We start from the raw sequence: 18,187 nt of genomic DNA, 5'->3' as shown, positions 1-18,187 counted from the left end.
TCTTGTGGCCTTTTTGTGCGTTTAGAGGTCATCTCTTTTGTTAAATTCTTTGTGGTTGTTGCTCTGTGTTTAGTTGAAACCTCAGTTTTGAGCACCCTGACTAGGTAGTCACAGGGCAGGTAAGATCTTGCCACTCTGTTATTTTGCCATTTTTATTTTGGGGGGCACACTTCAGTGTATTACAGTTGGCAATTTTTTGGTCTTCTGTGCAGCACTAAGTTCAGCCTTTAAAGCCGCATCGAGCTCGGCAGGCCACTGAAGACTAGCTAGGTTACTTAGCTGTCTTGGTAGGCAGGTCAGGGTTGGGGTGCCTCAACTTGTTCCTGTTTTTTTGCACTTCACATAGCAACTTGGTTGTGATTTGTTTTTGTTTGAGATGACTAGTTTTTGTTTGGTCATAGCTGTGATAAATACTTATGTGCAGTAACTTGTGGTTTGTAACCTTAGGGGCTGTGGTCACTGCACTCCACTTTTGTTAGGTCACTTGTGGGTTGCTGCTTAGGTGTAAGTTGGCAACATTTGTGTAGTGGTTAAGTACATTGTGACTACTTTGTTCTGTGGTTTTTGCAGTCCACTTTTGGTGTGGTCACTTGTGTGTTACTGCTATTCAGTATTTGTTGTAGCAAATTTGTTGTGACCTTGTTTGGGTTTGGGATGTAGTCACCCCCACAGATCATTGGATCTTAGAGTGGTGGGTGTGGCTTCCCAATCATCAGGTCTGTTTATGTAGCTGGTTTCCTACATCCATTATAGCAACTTGTGTATGTGGTTGAAGACCATACAGCATCCATTTTGTGCTCTGGTAGTGGCAGTTCACTTTTGTTGGATCTTTGTGTGTTGCTCTCAGCAACTTGTAGCTGGTCTACTTATGATGATCCTTTTGGTATGTGGCTGTTGCACTCCACTGTTGCGTTGGTCACCTGTGTTACTGTTTTTGGTGCTGGTAGTTCCTTTTCACCTCATGGTAGTAGCCATTTTGTACCTGGTGGGAGTGGTACCCACTGATTTGGCTATTTGTGTAGTTGCTGCTTATTCTTGAACTCAATAGCAGCAGCTTAGTTGGCCCTTTGTGATCAGATCTTAGATCCAGCTGTTTTTTTCCTCAGTGAACTGACATAATAATGCAGTAACAGAAGTAGATGGAAAAATTATAATTCACATTTTCTTTTGCATATTTGTTTGAAATTTAAATTTAAAATTTCAACATATATGTGGATGGAAATCCGGCTTATGATGCAGGTGTTTGTTTGCAGTCGTAAACAAATGCATCAGTGTTAAACTGTGACGGCAAGAGTGAGACTTTGATAAGGAGCTTGGAGCTAAGGTTATTTCTGAAACCACCACCAAACACAAAAAAGATGGATAGCTTGAACCACAGAAATTTAATATATATAATAATAATAACAATATATTAAATCAGCAGCGTGGAATATTTCTTCACTACAGTAAAATTACAGTAGCTGCTCTGTTTCAACTATGCAAACATGCACATAGGCTAGATTCAACTTTGCTGTTCTGTTGGGAGATGCAGTGAATTAAACCTACTATGAGTGAGAAAAAGTAGTAATACATCATTGTGAAGCTATGAATAGAGGAAAATTCTCAGATAGCTGCTAGGCTAATTTATGCAATGCAAACATGCTTGAGCAAATCAACATGACTAGCAAAAAAGACAGCTGTTTTGTCTATGAACCTTGATATTTATTACTGAGCTGAATTTGAAACTTCTGTAAAATTATTTTGTTGTTAATCTATGTTTTATGGCTGTTGGGAGAAGTTTGCCTTCAAGTTTTAGGAAAACCATGATGGTTTGAGTTAAAGTGAAGAAAGAAAGTGAAGCTGGTAGTCTGCGTCTGAGAGACAGCCGAAGAGGAGAGGAGACAGGACGTGTGACCAAAACTAAACAGAAACACAAGAGATGAGCAAAATTGACAGGTAAGAGTAAGAGCAGGAAAGAAGGACAACACTATGGGATAATGATAATGTGACAGAGAGATGGGGAGAAAGAGTCAGCCTGTGTGTGACAGAGAACATTATCACCACTGGAAAGATTTAATAATATTGTAAAGTCAGATGCAGCTGACTGAGAACAATCCGGAAAAAAAAAAAAAAAAAAAAAAAATCCTATTTCTCTCCTCATTACAAAATTTGTCAGGACTTGTAAAATCCTTCCTATTGAGCGATTTTCCTATTAAGTTAATGCTTAGCAAAGCAAACAGCAGGAAGTCAAAGACTGTTTTTGTCAATCATAAAAATACAAAAAGTAAGATCATAATTTGGTGAGGCATTCATTATAGAACCACTGTTATTTTCATTTGTTTAATTACTGTATGGCATTTTGTTGGCGATTGGCTATGGTAAATATAGGATAATCCAAGTCTGTACATTCCATGACTGACTATGTTTACATGCACACCAATATTCCACAATGTTCTGATTTGTCATTATTCTGAATTTATTACTGGTCATGTAAACAAAATATTCTATGGATATACTGATATAATGATTATCTATAATTTAAATTATAATAAGCAGATGATATGTGGCACAGGACACAGTCAAAACTTTGGCACAGCATGAAATGAGGCAGTGGTGGAGGAGGTCGTAATATTGTACCTTTAAATGGTGGCAGTGTTGTAGACAGCGGTGGTCTGTGCGGCCATTACATACATCCCAACATGTAGACAGAGAATTCTTTTCACTAAATTACCAATTTGTTTGTTCTGCCATTATTTAAATTTCTTCATCTTCTCCTCCGATTCTATCTCTCTTGAGCTACGCTTCACTACCTCTACGATGGTACAAATGGCACAAGCAGCTGCAGACGTTCTCCTTTTCCATATTTTGAAGTGATAAATGACATAGAGCATGTTAACTGGAGTATGCAGTATCTCACTTCCAACTCGTCAAATGCCACTGCTTGATCAGCGATGATGGCGTCAGACACTGATGCACACCTGAGGCACCTTTCTTGGTGGCAGGCGTATCAGTTTTACACACGTCAAATAGCGCCGTTTTGTCAGTGGATGTCAAATACAGATGCACAGAGGCACCCTCTTGGTGGTATGATACACAGCAAGCCTTGGCGTAAGAATTCTTGAGTCATGGCCAAAAACATGTTGTATGAGGTCATACTGACCACAAGAAGGAGACAGATGCAAGGTCAAAGTTATATTTACCTTTGACCACCAAAATCTAATCAGTTCATCATTGAGTACAAGGGGGTGTGTGTGCCAAATTGAAATAAATTCCCTAAAGGTGTTCTTGAGCTACTGTGTTTATGTTTTACCTATGTTGTAAATTTATCTTGAAATAGACTGTATGCATGTTATATGCAGAAACTGTACATTTCTTGTGAAAACAGAAGTGTATTTTTAAAACACACAATGCATGGAGAAGGCGTAGGAATAGGCCAGGAATATTGTCTTTTTCAGAATAAGGGCAAAAACCAGGATATTTTTTGTATGTAAATCTGACATTGTAATAAATAACGCAGGGGCAAAAAACACCCAAAGCTAAAGTTTGCCACTACAGTAAAACTTGCCCTTTACTGAATGCTGCAGTTCCCACAGACCCTGAACACACCATAACAACAGGTGTCAGTTACGCACACACAGAACAGGCTGCAGCACTCTTTCAATCAGAGGGGATAAACCAGCAGTGTGGTGCTTATGTAAGAAGTCGGAGTGAAGAGAGGGATACAGTGAATTCACTGTTCTTTAGCCAAAAGGCGTAAACACACAGAGAAGAGGAGGTGATGATATACACATGTATGCACCACATTCAGATCAATGTGGTATTGTTCCCTAAGACTGGCTCAACAGTTGTATGTGGAGAAAACACTAGAAACAGGTGGAATCTGGACTTTTACAAACACATCCAAGTCCTGTTCCATTTCCTGTTTGAAAAACAAGATCCCAGACACAGAGACAAAACATGATACATAGTTGATATCTCTCCCGGGTCTTGCTGAGTCATTTCTCCTCTCATCTCATCTTTTCTTTCCAAAGACTCCACAAAGTCTGATGAGAAATGACACAAATCTGTGAACGGGAAAGTGACAAAGTTTATGATTCACGTGCAAAAACTCTAGCCCCATACAGCAGCCTTTACTTACATCACCCAACAGTCATCCACCACGGGTTACCATGTCATTACATATTTAGCTTGCTGCCCAAACCGTCAACTCCCCAAGATCAATTTATCATCATGGGACTTCCTGCATATCATCCATTACACCAGCAAATATGCTGTATATCATCACTGAGAAAACCTTCATCCAGCTGCGCTTTAGAGGGATGCAGGACTGAATAACTGTAGGTTAATATTGTTGTACATGTTGTAGGCCACGAACACAGTCAATGTTAAAAGCTAATTCTGATTTTTATTTACTTATTTTCATTGGTCAAATGACTATGTCCTTACCAAAAAGACTTGGGACTTGCAAAAACTGCAAACAAACTTTCTCCCTAGTTTCTGTGGTGCAACATTGCTTGAACATTGACGTTATCTGTTATTAAGTTCCCACTGTTTCAGTTAAGTCTATATGTATGTCCCCCAAAAATCTGTAGAGTTTTAGCAAATAACTCCATGTACTAGTATGGCTTTTGGTAGGCATGAATCAATATTAAGCATAACCTTTGCCATTGTGAGTCACATACTCTTAAAACTGAGCACGGACAACTCTGCAGATAGAGAATAGTAAATGTTCTGGGATTAAGTTTGATTCCTGGGCTGCATTATAATGAAGTTTGACCTGTACTGCAGGACTTAGTGATTTTGGTGCATTCTCAACTCTCAGATTTCATCCAAGTGAGAACCTCCGACACTGAAAAATGAAGACAACACCCAAGTGCCAAAACTGCTGTTCCTGGAACGGCCACTTGAAGCTGGCTCCAAGAGTGAGTCAATCCCTATGGACCCCCATGTTAAAATGTTCAACTTACAGCAGAAATAAACATGGTTGGTTTCTACAACTTCATGACAACTATGCAGGGAGTGAATTTTTACATAACATACCCATTTACATTTTGGCTGTCTGTGAGGTGTCACCACATTCTATGAATCAGATCCACCCCTCCTCCACAGCCCCACCCTCTTGCCCAAATGTGGTCACCTCTGGCTCCAAAAATCCGAGATGTTGAACTTGAGGCTTCAAAACGTGAATCCACAAACCAATGGGCATGGTGGCTATATTCATTATGTCATATATTCCATGAACTCACCTGGTGAGTACAGGGTTTCCCACACATTCCTTTATTTGTGGCGGCCCACCATGATAAAGACATCAGCTGCAATGTTTTGATTCTATATTTTGTAATTTTATTTTAGGCGCACTGCTGGAATATTTATACTGTTTCGATGCCATTACTTCACACTTTCGCAGCGCAGGGTGCACTCTGTTCACAGACAGAGCAGGAAACATTAGGTGCAGTCAAAGTGAAACTTAACCATTTAGTGTACTGGGCCTAAAGCCCAGTTCAGACCAATGATTAGCCATGAGACTAAACTGTTTAAAAATGTTTGGAGAGAAAAGTTGCAGCCACTTGAACTGGCCGGTCTGAGTTCGATTTATGCCGGCTGATAGTGTCACCTGCAACAAGCTGGTCGACTTGCCTGCGGCTGGTTTCGAACGCAAAGCATGTAACCTGTTTCAACAGCCAAGTGGCTTGTAGTGAAGTCCACTGGTCAAGTCAATATGACCACAGATTGCTTGCTGCAGCAGGTGCTCCATCCCCGCCAAGCCCTCTGTTCCTATTCTCGCGGTGTGCTGGTGTTGGACGGGGGGTCGCTGCTGCTGCTTGTTGTATGTGCTTATGCCCCCCCACACACACATTTTCAGTGGCCGATGAATTGTCGCTGGTTATTTATATTATTGTGGTGTATCTATAATAAATACAGTCCATCTGATGCTCGTTTTATTCAAGTTTTTCACTTGTTTATCACTATTACAGATGCATCTGCAGCCAGTATTTCACTGTCACTATCCTCGTTCATATTTTAAGATTCACAATACAAATTATATTCAGCCACAAAATAAGCCTGGAAAGCTGTAAATGAGAATGGAAGTACAGAGAGTTGTTGCATAAAGATGATACACCGTCTCATCTAGTTGCATTGGTGTGAACTGGCAGGTTTTTAGAACGTTGCAGAATGGCGCATCGCAAGTAGTTGCCTGTTTCAACTCGTCTCATCGCAAATCTTTGGTCTTAACTGGGCATAAAAGCATGTTTTCACTCAAAAACAGCTGATCCGATCAGCTGTGATCAGACCAACTGATCAATTATCTAACCCACAAATTTATCATCAACAAACTGCTGCTGAGGAAAAAACAATAGTTTTCCACCTGTGCTGTGTCATGGGCCCGCAAAAAACACAGTCTTTAGAGAGAGGACACAGGCTGATACACAAGGACACACAGGCAGGAGCAAGTGCCACACATAGATTCCAATTCTGTGGGAAACACTGGAGTATGATCACTGCAAGAGCTGCAGAAACAAGATCCAAGCTGTAAACCAGAATTATCCTCTCAAGGAAATGCTTATACCCGAATCAGGCTAATTTCAAATCCAGAATGAGCATCAATCCTCTGATGGCCGTGTTAGTCACTGAAGAGTTGCACACTGGAATTTTCAAAAGCATCTCCTACAAAACAAAATAAAAAGGGTCAAGACTCCTCCTCCCTTGAAAACAGGCCATCCACTCTCATTGCATGACCGTAGTTCAAGCCATTCTGTGAATGCTTGAGGCTCATACTACATACAGAACATGGTCAAACCTTATACCCCAACCTGTCAACTACACTCTGAGACTGCCAGGCTTCTTACCCCCTTACTATGAGGGGGACCCAGCTATTCTGCTCTACAAAGTCTTTAAGCCTCCTCTTTCTAACTGTCCTGACCAAAGCCTTGCCATTCACAACACAAACTCAAAAAAGTTAGTTAAGGTGCATTGTGGCTGCAGCACAATATGACACATATGTGCAGATGTCATGGTATATAAAGTGTAAGGCATGACGTGGACAGTGCCAAACTACTTTCCTTTGAATAAGAGCTACGCCTGTCTTTCTCTTTTAAGCCCTCCTGCCTTCCCCTCTACACTCATCTCACCTCCCATTCCTCCCAAAAGCTACCAAAATCTATTTGTTTTAAATGATTCAATATTGTCTGGACAGCAACTGACAAAAATGAGCTGGCAGTTACACGCATCTTTTATAAAGGAAGCACAAGCTGAGAGCCAGAAAGCTCTCAGCACTTGGTGAGCCGGTGTGCTCACCTGGGAGAAATATGCCAGAGGAGCTGGAAAAACGCCACTTAAATCTACTCTGTAGGGACTGCAGCAGGCCAAATGGGATATACATACAACAGGCAGAATTATTCATAAGTGGTTTCAAGTCATTCCCTGAATATGTTTTGCTATCACCAAACTATCAGCGATTGGCCAAGTATTTTTCACTCCGCCTTTGCCAGGAATTAGATTTTCTCCATCTGCTGAACTGACCATATCAGGACTGAAAAATAGGTTGATACCTATTTTTTATGTGGTCGGGGAAAACAATAAGGAAGCAAACTCTCCAGACACGTGAAAAGAAAACTAATCTCTGCCAAGAAGCCTGATGGTCAAAGATAGTGGCTAATTTCTTTTCAAGAAAAGATGAAAACAGCAAATAGAATAGGTTCAAATATTCTGGGGGATTGTATGCACTTGCCTAGGAATAAATTATTCTTTTAACACAAAGTTTAAGTTTGTAGCAGTCGCAGTGTTAGCCGTAAGAGCAGCTTATAGTAGTTGTAGAACAATAGTAGTTGCAGAACAAGTAACAGTTGCACATTAACAATGATACTGATGCAAAGATAGCAGAATCTTTATTTTAAACAGGACTGGACTGTTTCACACTGTGGGTTGGACACGACTGATCTGAAGCTTCTAAAAACCTTGAGCCTCTGTCAACACAAATTTCCATAAATACTCCCTTTGTCACAAATATTGGCAAAAAATGCTAACATGCTGACATTTAGCAAGTATAATTTTTACTATGATATCTGGATTTCATCAGTTTTGCATGTATTTGTTTATAACATATTGGACAAATTGAAATGTTCACCTGCTGTACAGCACCAGATAAATTGCAATCAGCTTTATCGGCCAAGTATGTGTACACATACAAGGAATTATGCCTTTTTTTTTATTACTCGCAATGTAATTACACAGAAGTAGACGTAACAGCTATAAGACCAAGGACAACAAAGCTGAACAAGTAAAACCTGGACTCCCAGGAACTTAAAGCTAGCACGCTCAACCTCCGTGCTAGTGCTTTTGGTATTTCTGAAGTCCACAATGAGCTCTTGGGTGTTCTTGGGTTTGAGGGCCAGCTTGTTGTTGGCGCACCATGCCGAAAGGAACTGGACATCTCTCCTGTAGGCTGACTCATTGTTATTGCTGATGAGGCCAACCACCATAGTGTCATCTGCTGACTTGATAACGATATTTGATGGTATTGTATGAGACGCTGGTGTTCAGTGTGAGGGTTGAGGAGGTGGTTATCTAATCTAAACATAGATTCTGTTACTAAGTTCAATATTCAGTTACAGAGTGAGTAATGTTTTGATGTCAGAATCTTTTTTCTGGTGGAACAATAAACAAACTGTGCTTTCACATTAAAATTTAACAGTTAAACTGGCTTTCATCCAGACAGAGAGTTTTGACAGGGACAAAAAGAAAAACAGGCGATGCTTCTGATACAAACAAGACAAAGTGCTCAGCTGACGGTAATCAACCAAAAAACAAGTCAACAAAATACACTGTCTGGCCAAAAAACAAGTCGCCACCTGGATTTAACTAAGCAAATAGGTACGAGCCTCCTATTGGATAATTACTGCATGGGCGATTATCTTTCAGATGGCAACAAGTTATTTAACCCCAACTGGTGCAATGAGTTGCTTCTCATTTCCCAAACAACCATGTCGAAAGACACATCCCGTGGTCGTGGAAAAGATGTTAGTCTGTTTGAGAAGGGTCAAATCATTGGCATGCATCAAGCAGAGAAAACATCTAAGGAGATTGCAGAAACTACTAAAATTGGGTTAAGAACTGTCCAACGCATTATTAAAAACTGGAAGGATAGTGGGGACCCATCGTCTTCGAGGAAGAAATGTGGCCGGAAAAAAATCCTCAATGATCGTGATCGGCGATCACTTAAACGTTTGGTGAGATCAAATCGAAGAAAAACAACAGTAGAACTCAGGGCTATGTTTAATAGTGAAAGTAAGAGCATTTCCACACGCACAATGCGAAGAGAACTCAAGGGATTGGGACTGAACAGCTGTGTAGCCTTAAGAAAACCACTAATCAGTGAGGCTAACCGGAAAAAAAGGCTTCAATTTGCTAGGGAGCATAAAGATTGGACTCTGGAGCAATGGAAGAAGGTCATGTGGTCTGATGAGTCCAGATTTACCCTGTTCCAGAGTGATGGGCGCATCAGGGTAAGAAGAGAGGCAGATGAAGTGATGCACCCATCATGCCTAGTGCCTACTGTACAAGCCTGTGGGGGCAGTGTTATGATCTGGGGTTGCTGCAGTTGGTCAGGTCTAGGTTCAGCAACAGTATGTGCTCAAAGAATGAGGTCAGCTGACTACCTGAATATACTGAATGACCAGGTTATTCCATCAATGGATTTTTTCTTCCCTGATGGCACGGGCATATTCCAAGATGACAATGCCAGGATTCATTGGGCTCAAATTGTGAAAGACAGGTTCAGGGAGCATGAGACATCATTTTCACACATGGATTGGCCACCACAGAGTCCAGACCTTAACCCCATTGAGAATCTTTGGGATGTGCTGGAGAAGGCTTTGCGCAGCGGTCAGACTCTACCATCATCAATGCAAGATCTTGGTGAAAAATTAATGCAACACTGGATGGAAATAAATCTTGTGACATTGCAGAAGCTTATCGAAACAATGCCACAGCGAATGCGTGCCGTAATCAAAGCTAAAGGCGGTCCAACGAAATATTAGAGTGTATGACCTTTTTTTTTGGTGGTGACTTTTTTTTTGGCCAGGCAGTGTATGACTAAGCCTATCTTGCTCTTGGGTTCAATAAATGCGGTGGGAGATGAGGAGAGACCAGTGTGTCTTTTGTGTCTGAAAACACTGGCAGCTGACAGTATGAGGCCCAACAAATTAAAAAGACACTTAGACATATTACACCCCAGTTATGCCAATAAGCCATTCAACTTCTTTCAGAGAAAACTTTTTTGCTTTGTTAAAGCTGCATCGGTGAACAGCAAAGCACTAATGGCATCATACAAAGTCGCATACAGAATTGCCCAGTTCAAGAAACCACACATGATAGCAGAGGAGCTCATACTCCCCACAGCTTTAGATATGGTGTCAACCATGTTTGATGAGACAAGCGCTGAAAATTTGAAGGCTGTCCCTCTTTCCAACAACACAGTTGCAAGACGTACAGTACAGACCAAAAGTTTGGACACACCTTCTCATTCAATGCGTTTTCTTTATTTTCACGACTATTTACATTGTAGATTCTCACTGAAGGCATCAAAACTATGAATGAACACGTGGAGTTATGTACTTAACAAAAAAAGGTGAAATAACTGAAAACATGTTTTATATTCTAGTTTCTTCAAAATAGCCACCCTTTGCTCTGATTACTGCTTTGCACACTCTTGGCATTCTCTCGATGAGCTTCAAGAGGTAGTCACCTGAAATGGTTTCCACTTCACAGGTGTGCCTTATCAGGGTTAATTAGTGGAATTTCTTGCTTTATCAATGGGGTTGGGACCATCAGTTGTGTTGTGCAGAAGTCAGGTTAATACACAGCCGACAGCCCTATTGGACAACTGTTAAAATTCATATTATGGCAAGAACCAATCAGCTAACTAAAGAAAAATGAGTGGCCATCATTACTTTAAGAAATGAAGGTCAGTCAGTCCGGAAAATTGCAAAAACTTTAAATGTGTCCCCAAGTGGAGTCGCAAAAACCATCAAGCGCTACAACGAAACTGGCACACATGAGGACCGACCCAGGAAAGGAAGACCAAGAGTCACCTCTGCTTCTGAGGATAAGTTCATCCGAGTCACCAGCCTCAGAAATCGCAAGTTAACAGCAGCTCAGATCAGAGACCAGATGAATGCCACACAGAGTTCTAGCAGCAGACCCATCTCTAGAACAACTGTTAAGAGGAGACTGCGCCAATCAGGCCTTCATGGTCAAATAGCTGCTAGGAAACCACTGCTAAGGAGAGGCAACAAGCAGAAGAGATTTGTTTGGGCCAAGAAACACAAGGAATGGACATTAGACCAGTGGAAATCTGTGCTTTGGTCTGATGAGTCCAAATTTGAGATCTTTGGTTCCAACCGCCGTGTCTTTGTGAGATGCAGAAAAGGTGAACGGATGGATTCCACACGCCTGGTTCCCACTGTGAAGCATGGAGGAGGAGGTGTGATGGTGTGGGGGTGTTTTGCTGGTGACACTGTTGGGGATTTATTCAAAATTGAAGGCACACTGAACCAGCATGGCTACCACAGCATCCTGCAGCGACATGCCATCCCATCCGGTTTGCGTTTAGTTGGACGGTCATTTATTTTTCAACAGGACAATGACCCCAAACACACCTCCAGGCTGTGTAAGGGCTATTTGACCAAGAAGGAGAGTGATGGAGTGCTGCGGCAGATGGCCTGGCCTCCACAGTCACCGGACCTGAACCCAATCGAGATGGTTTGGGGTGAGCTGGACTGCAGAGTGAAGGCAAAGGGGCCAACAAGTGCTAAACACCTCTGGGAACTCCTTCAAGACTGTTGGAAAACCATTTCAGGTGACTACCTCTTGAAGCTCATGGAGAGAATGCCAAGAGTGTGCAAAGCAGTAATCAGAGCAAAGGGTGGCTATTTTGAAGAAACTAGAATATAAAACATGTTTTCAGTTATTTCACCTTTTTTTGTTAAGTACATAACTCCACATGTGTTCATTCATAGTTTTGATGCCTTCAGTGAGAATCTATAATGTAAATAGTCATGAAAATAAAGAAAACGCATTGAATGAGAAGGTGTGTCCAAACTTTTGGCCTGTACTGTATATGCCACATTTCAGGTGACCTGGAGGAACAACTCACTGAAAAACTCAAAGACTAACATTTCGCCTTACAAGTGGATGAGGCTACTGATAGCAATAAAGACTGCTTGTTTATTGCTTATGCTCGCTTTGTCACGTCAGAGTCACTGTATGACGATTTGCTGTTTTGCGAGTACGTCCCAAGCAGAGCAACAGCTGATGAACTTTTTAAGCTTCTTGACTGTTACCTGACAGAACATGGGCTGAAATGGGAGAACTGTCTGGGCGTTTGCACGGATGGTGCACTGACCATGGCAGGGAAAAAGAAAGGATTGCAGGCACTAATCAAGCAGGTCTCGCCAAATGCGCAATGGACGCACTGTGTCATACACAGAGAAGGGCTAGCATCAAGACAGATGAGTCCTGAACTAAACGAAGTATTGAACAATGTTGGCATGGTCAATTTCATCCAAACAAGACCCCTAAAAGTGTGGCTGTTCTCCTCACTTTATGAGGAGATGGGAGCAAAACATTCAGCTGTGTTGTTTCACAGCAATGCCACATGGCTCTCCTGAGGGAAGGTGTTGTCACGCGTCTGAGCTCAGAGACGAAATTCAGGTGTTTTTGGAGGAGGAGAATATGCATGCAGTTGCAAGCAAGTTCAGTGATGAACAATTTCTGATGAAACTGGCCTATCTCAGCGATATATTTGGAAAACTGAATGAATTGAATCTTCAGCTTCAAGGCAGAGACAAGCACCTCCCTCAACTGGAAGACAAGATCTGCACATTCATTCAAAAGCTCGAGATGTGGGGCAGGCGACTTGATGAAGGAAACACTGATTTCTTTGAGAATCTGAGTGAATTTGCTGACACCAGTGATTCTGGAGCCACCACAGTGATTTCATGTCTGAAGGAGCACATCTCTTCCCTGAGAGGATTCTTTCAAAAATACTTCTCAAACAACACTGCTCAGTATGATTGGATGATAGATCCATTTAACACAGCAGCACCTGCTGATTTCAGCTCTGCTGAAGAGGACCAATTCATCGAGATGACATCTGACTCCACCCTGACGCTGAGGTTTACTGCTCAGACACTGTGTGAATTCTGGCTTGGTGTGGAGAGGGAGCATCCACTCATAGGGCAGAGGGCTGTGGGCATTCTGCTTCCCTTCGCCACATCTTATCTCTGTGAGATAGGCTTTTCTGCTGTTGCCTCACTGAAAACAAAGTACAGATCTAAGCTCAACATTGAGCATGACTTGAGAGTGGCCCCATTTTGAAAAGATGTGCAGCGCAAAACAGGCTCATTGCAGCCAGTAATGCAGTGATAAGAATGGAACTCTCACAAATTGACTTGGTCATCTTTCTTGCCAAGTATCTGCATTTGTTCTTTTTTGCAAGTGAATGCACATTTTATTGATTTTTTCTCTGTTTTTTTTAAAAAGCACACAGACTGGTGGTGCAATCTAGTGACAAATGTCACAAAAAGTGTTTTTTTTTTTTTTTTTTTTTTAATGTTTGCAACTTCATCGTTATTGTTCTTATTCGACACAAATTACTAAAAGAAAGGTGAAAGGAATATTGATGATTTTGATGCAATTTCAATAAAGGTAAACATGGCCCATTTTGTCACAATTTTGTTGGGGAGGGGGGCATGAAAAATTTTCTTCCTCCAAAGGGGGACATGACAGGAAAAGTTTGAGAACCACTGATGTAAGGCATGCCATCATATCAATTTTCTTCATGATTACAAAGAATTTAAGAAGTATTATTAATATTGTAGACTGCAACTATCATAGATTGCATGCAGTTTATGAAAACTATATGTATTCAGCCGCTCTGGCTGATAAAAGTCACCACTGATCAGACATTTATTCCTTTAACAGAATAAACCTTCATAGAGCAAAATCGGGCTTATAAAGTCAGAATCTCTCCAATCAAACAAAATTGAAAAGCTTTTATAAAACATCATATTGCTGATCCAACATCTAAAAGAGATGAGGGGAGAGTCTGTTCCTTCCCATCATGCCATGGAATTTTGCAGTTGGTGGAGAGCAACTGTAGCGCTGAGGTCCAAAAACATCAGCCGCCTTGGTCTCATGAGGTTATTGCTTTTACATTTGCATGATGCCAGAGCAGGTCAGGAACAGGCTGGAGAGAAATCGTACCACCTGCACTGCCCAGTCATCCCTGGTTATTGAACATCTCAAACGAGCCATCTGATGTGCAGCTTCATATTTTGTACTTGCATTAAAATTGAATTTCCCCTCAGGGGGATTAATAAAGTATATAAAATTAAAAATTAAATTAAAATTAATTAAAATTATATTAAAAACATAAAGTCTGGCAAAAAGAGGAGTGAATGCCAGGAAACACAGAAAAGCTATGTTTTTTAGCAGTCGGGCTAATAACTACAACCACAAGCTTTCCCCAATGGATTAAGAAGTGCAATATTTTCTTTTGCAATTAAGGACGTCTTCTTGAAGTCATGTCAAAAAGGACATGAAAAACAGAGATAGAGCCAGTCAGGCTTAAAGACAATCAGACAAATGGATGAAGAACTGGGCCGGAGTCCCAGGGAGCATTCTTTTTGCTGATTAGCTGGTGAAAAGCTAAGGCATCTACTGTATCTAGCATATAACCAGACAACATTTGGTTGAAAAGAAAGTTCATTTCATTGTGATATGATAATTAGCTTTGATATTAACATTTTTCCTCAGTTCATAGGAACCTGCTGAAACCCTGATAAATCTACTGTACCTAGCCTTATCATCTGGACTTAGCTAGCTCTCTTAATTAGCCAACATGTTTTCGTGGGTTGTGGGTTGAGTTTAAAAAGACCCTCCCCTTTCTTCCATTGTATCATGAATCAACATTCCCTAACAGCCTCTCTCATTGGTTAAGTATGATAAACAAGACAGGTCAATTCATTCTGTCTCGGCGCTTTGAGCTCAGTCTGGACTGCAAATAAACTTTCAGCTACCCAGTTCTTTGGCTCAGGTCTGCACCCTATCACACAGATGAGAAAGACAGAGGAAGGAAGGGGAGAAAGACAGAGGGCAGGGGGAGGAATCAGGCGAGTCTGGACAGGCACATGAGGCTAAAGCTCTATTACTTCACCTTTAGTCTGATCCATGTGCAATGTAAATCAGCAACATCCTCTCAAAATATCAACAGTACTTTGGAAAATATTAAATATTTGTTTAACTGTTCTGTATTTCTGACTGATGCAACTTTTAGGATGAATCTGAGTTGTTGGCAGAACAAACAAGCCACCATTATTGCAGCGGCACTTAATACATGAACCTGCATATAACACTGGGGTGAAGGTGAATCATTCACTTCCTAAGAGTTTTTGCTATCTAAAGGATTTAGAAGAACCTTTTACATAATGAGGATATAGTCATCCAATGCCATTAAAATTATAACTTAACCAATTTTAACTTAAAACCCAACCAAACCCTTTTTTCCAGTTTTAATAAACAGTTTGACATATTCAAGATTTCTTTGGATGACATATATTTCACCCACCAACAAAAGGTCTGGAATTCACATTGATCTACATTTATCAAAAACCTAATAGAGAACTTTGATTAGGAATCTGTTGTGGATTTTGTGGATGCATTAAGACAGCTGGACACAGTGTAAAAGTCGCTAAGCAGAATGCATCTGATAAAATCTAGAATTAGTGCCTCATGGTTATATGCCTCTGCCAACCAGTCAAGTTGTAGTTACAGTACAGTTTACGTCCATGTCTCTCCAGACTTGTACATAGCCATGACATTAAAAAATGTGGATGCTTCATATATATCTTCCCCCGGCAGCACAGAAGATCTACAGGTCTCAAAAGGTGGACACTCAAGATTAGAGTCACCAATTCAGTATCTGATCAAATGTCTCTCCTTTTATTCATGAGTAATGACATTGAGTAATGGCCAGAAACATTATGATGTCACAGTAAAGTTGACCTTTTACCTTTTGGATATAAAATGTAGGGCTGCCACGATTAGTCGACTAATCGATGACTAATTGACTATTAAAATAATCGGTGACTATTTTAGTAGTTGACTAATCGGTTTGAGTCATTTTTCATAGAAAAGTACTATAAAATTTCCCCAAAATACTCTTACTGCAGCTTCTTACGTTCAGATATTGGCAGCTTTACACACTCTCCCGTGACAGTTAACTAAAACCCTTTGGCGTGAGTATGAAACAAGACATTAGGTGACGTAATTTTGGGGTTTGGACGAGACAAACCGACATTTTTCAACATTTTAACACATTTTTCGATGAAATGATTAGTCGACTAATCGAAGAAATAATCGACAGATTAGTCGACAATGAAAATAATCGCTAGTGGCAGCCCTAATAAAATGTCATCACACCATCACTTTACACTATTAGTTCAAATAAACACAAGACATTCGTGCTCTAGAGAAAGGATCAGCACTCAGTGAATAACCTCCTAAGCCCTGTGATAAGCTACTATGGCAAGGCTTAACTACACAGACCAATGAGCAGTGATAACTAGCATGTCTTTGGGGTCATCAGGTGGGAACCTCCTTTCACCAGTGTTTCGTCTAGTTGGTCCCACAACACTTCCAGGAGGCTAGACAGTGATCTCTGGCGTCCCAGAGACACTCCCCTAATGCCAGCTCTCACTGCTCCCCACACCTGGCTTTCTCATGGCTTTCTCATGACCTTCAACAAACCCAGGCTCCGTTTATGCGAACTCCAGGTAGTGACCGTGCCGATACTACCTTTCCTAGCACATTCACCGTACTCTACTTCACACGCTACATAGCATAACACCAATATAAGCTAAAGTTAAAGGAGATAGAGGCTCACAGGCTTTCTCAGCCCAAACAGCACTGCCACCTTCAACAAACCCAGGCTTAAACATTTGTGTGAATTTTTGTCACAATTAGCATATGACTTCTTGAGTTGTGGCCAAAACATGTTTTTGTGAGGTCACAGTGACCTTGGCCTTTGAGATGAATGGACTGACGTGCAGGATGGATAGACTATCGGTACCCTGGAAAAATAATGACTCCAGCCACGGCCATCACCAGCATGGAGGTATAAAAACTACCTTTTTTTTTTTACTGCATTCCGTTGTCTGTACTCTCTGCAATGAAAATACAGTTAAATTAACCTAATCTGTAAACCTAATCTAATGTAATATATTCCAAAAGTGTTCATGCAGATGGTGCATACAGTCTGCAGTCAAATGTTGGTCAACCATGGGCATCTGTATCAACCCTCTCTGACATAGGCAGGTGAGGAAATTTACGTCATTTGTTCAAGAGTTACTGAATAGTAAATGGACTTCACTTGTACAGCACCTTTCCAGTCATCCGAACACTTAAAGTGCTTTTACACTACAGAGTTGCATTCACACACTGTACCTGCTACTCAGTGAACACGCACTCACAATTTCGCAACTTGGGTTCAGTATCTCCGCCAAGGATACTGCGACATGCGGAATGGAGGAGCCAGAAACCCCAATTAGTGAATGACCCTCTCTACCTCTTGAGCCACATTCACCCCTTTAGTCCAAGTTAACAGTGTTTTAATTTACCAATCCATGTGGTGGCTGATCTAAATTCCATATTTTCATATAAAGGACATTGTGGCTGGATTACTGTGCTAAGAACTCACATTTACAACTCAACTATGTATAATAATGTTATGTATTAACAACACCCAAGGTTTCTTTCACTGCCATTTTTATTCTGCACTAGGATAAGTATATATTAAACGGCTACGAGTGAACCCACACATCACTACAAATCAGTTCCAGTAAACAGAAGAAAACCATCCCTCCAGGTCACCCTGAGTTAATAGTCTGCTGTTTTTTTCTGTTTGAGCTGGTGTTACTCCAGTTCTACTAATTTGTACAGCTGAGTCAGACAGGAATTCAACTTGTTCCGCTCTTCCCATGTTTCTGCATGTGTCAGAGCTGGAGATTTGCTCCTTGTATGGACTAAGGCAGGTTCAGACACAGATTTCAGTGCCTGCGCAACACATTAAAGAACACCCACGTTACATGCTCAGAAACAGAACTTGCTTCATGATGTCCTGAGGCTGCCATCTTATTGTATACACTCA

The 18,187-nt window shown here is 41.0% G+C and overlaps 1 protein-coding gene across 4 annotated transcripts in view; it reads right to left on the bottom strand.

Annotated features, from left to right (window-relative positions):
• The window catches only part of ltbp1 (latent transforming growth factor beta binding protein 1), a 203,971-nt gene that overhangs the window by 89,395 nt on the left and 96,389 nt on the right, over positions 1-18,187 (bottom strand). The window lies entirely within an intron of this gene.

Source organism: Epinephelus lanceolatus, chromosome 17, assembly GCF_041903045.1.
Source record: "Epinephelus lanceolatus isolate andai-2023 chromosome 17, ASM4190304v1, whole genome shotgun sequence".
Lineage (NCBI taxonomy): Eukaryota > Metazoa > Chordata > Actinopteri > Perciformes > Serranidae > Epinephelus > Epinephelus lanceolatus.
This window is presented reverse-complemented; position numbering and strand designations above follow the sequence as displayed.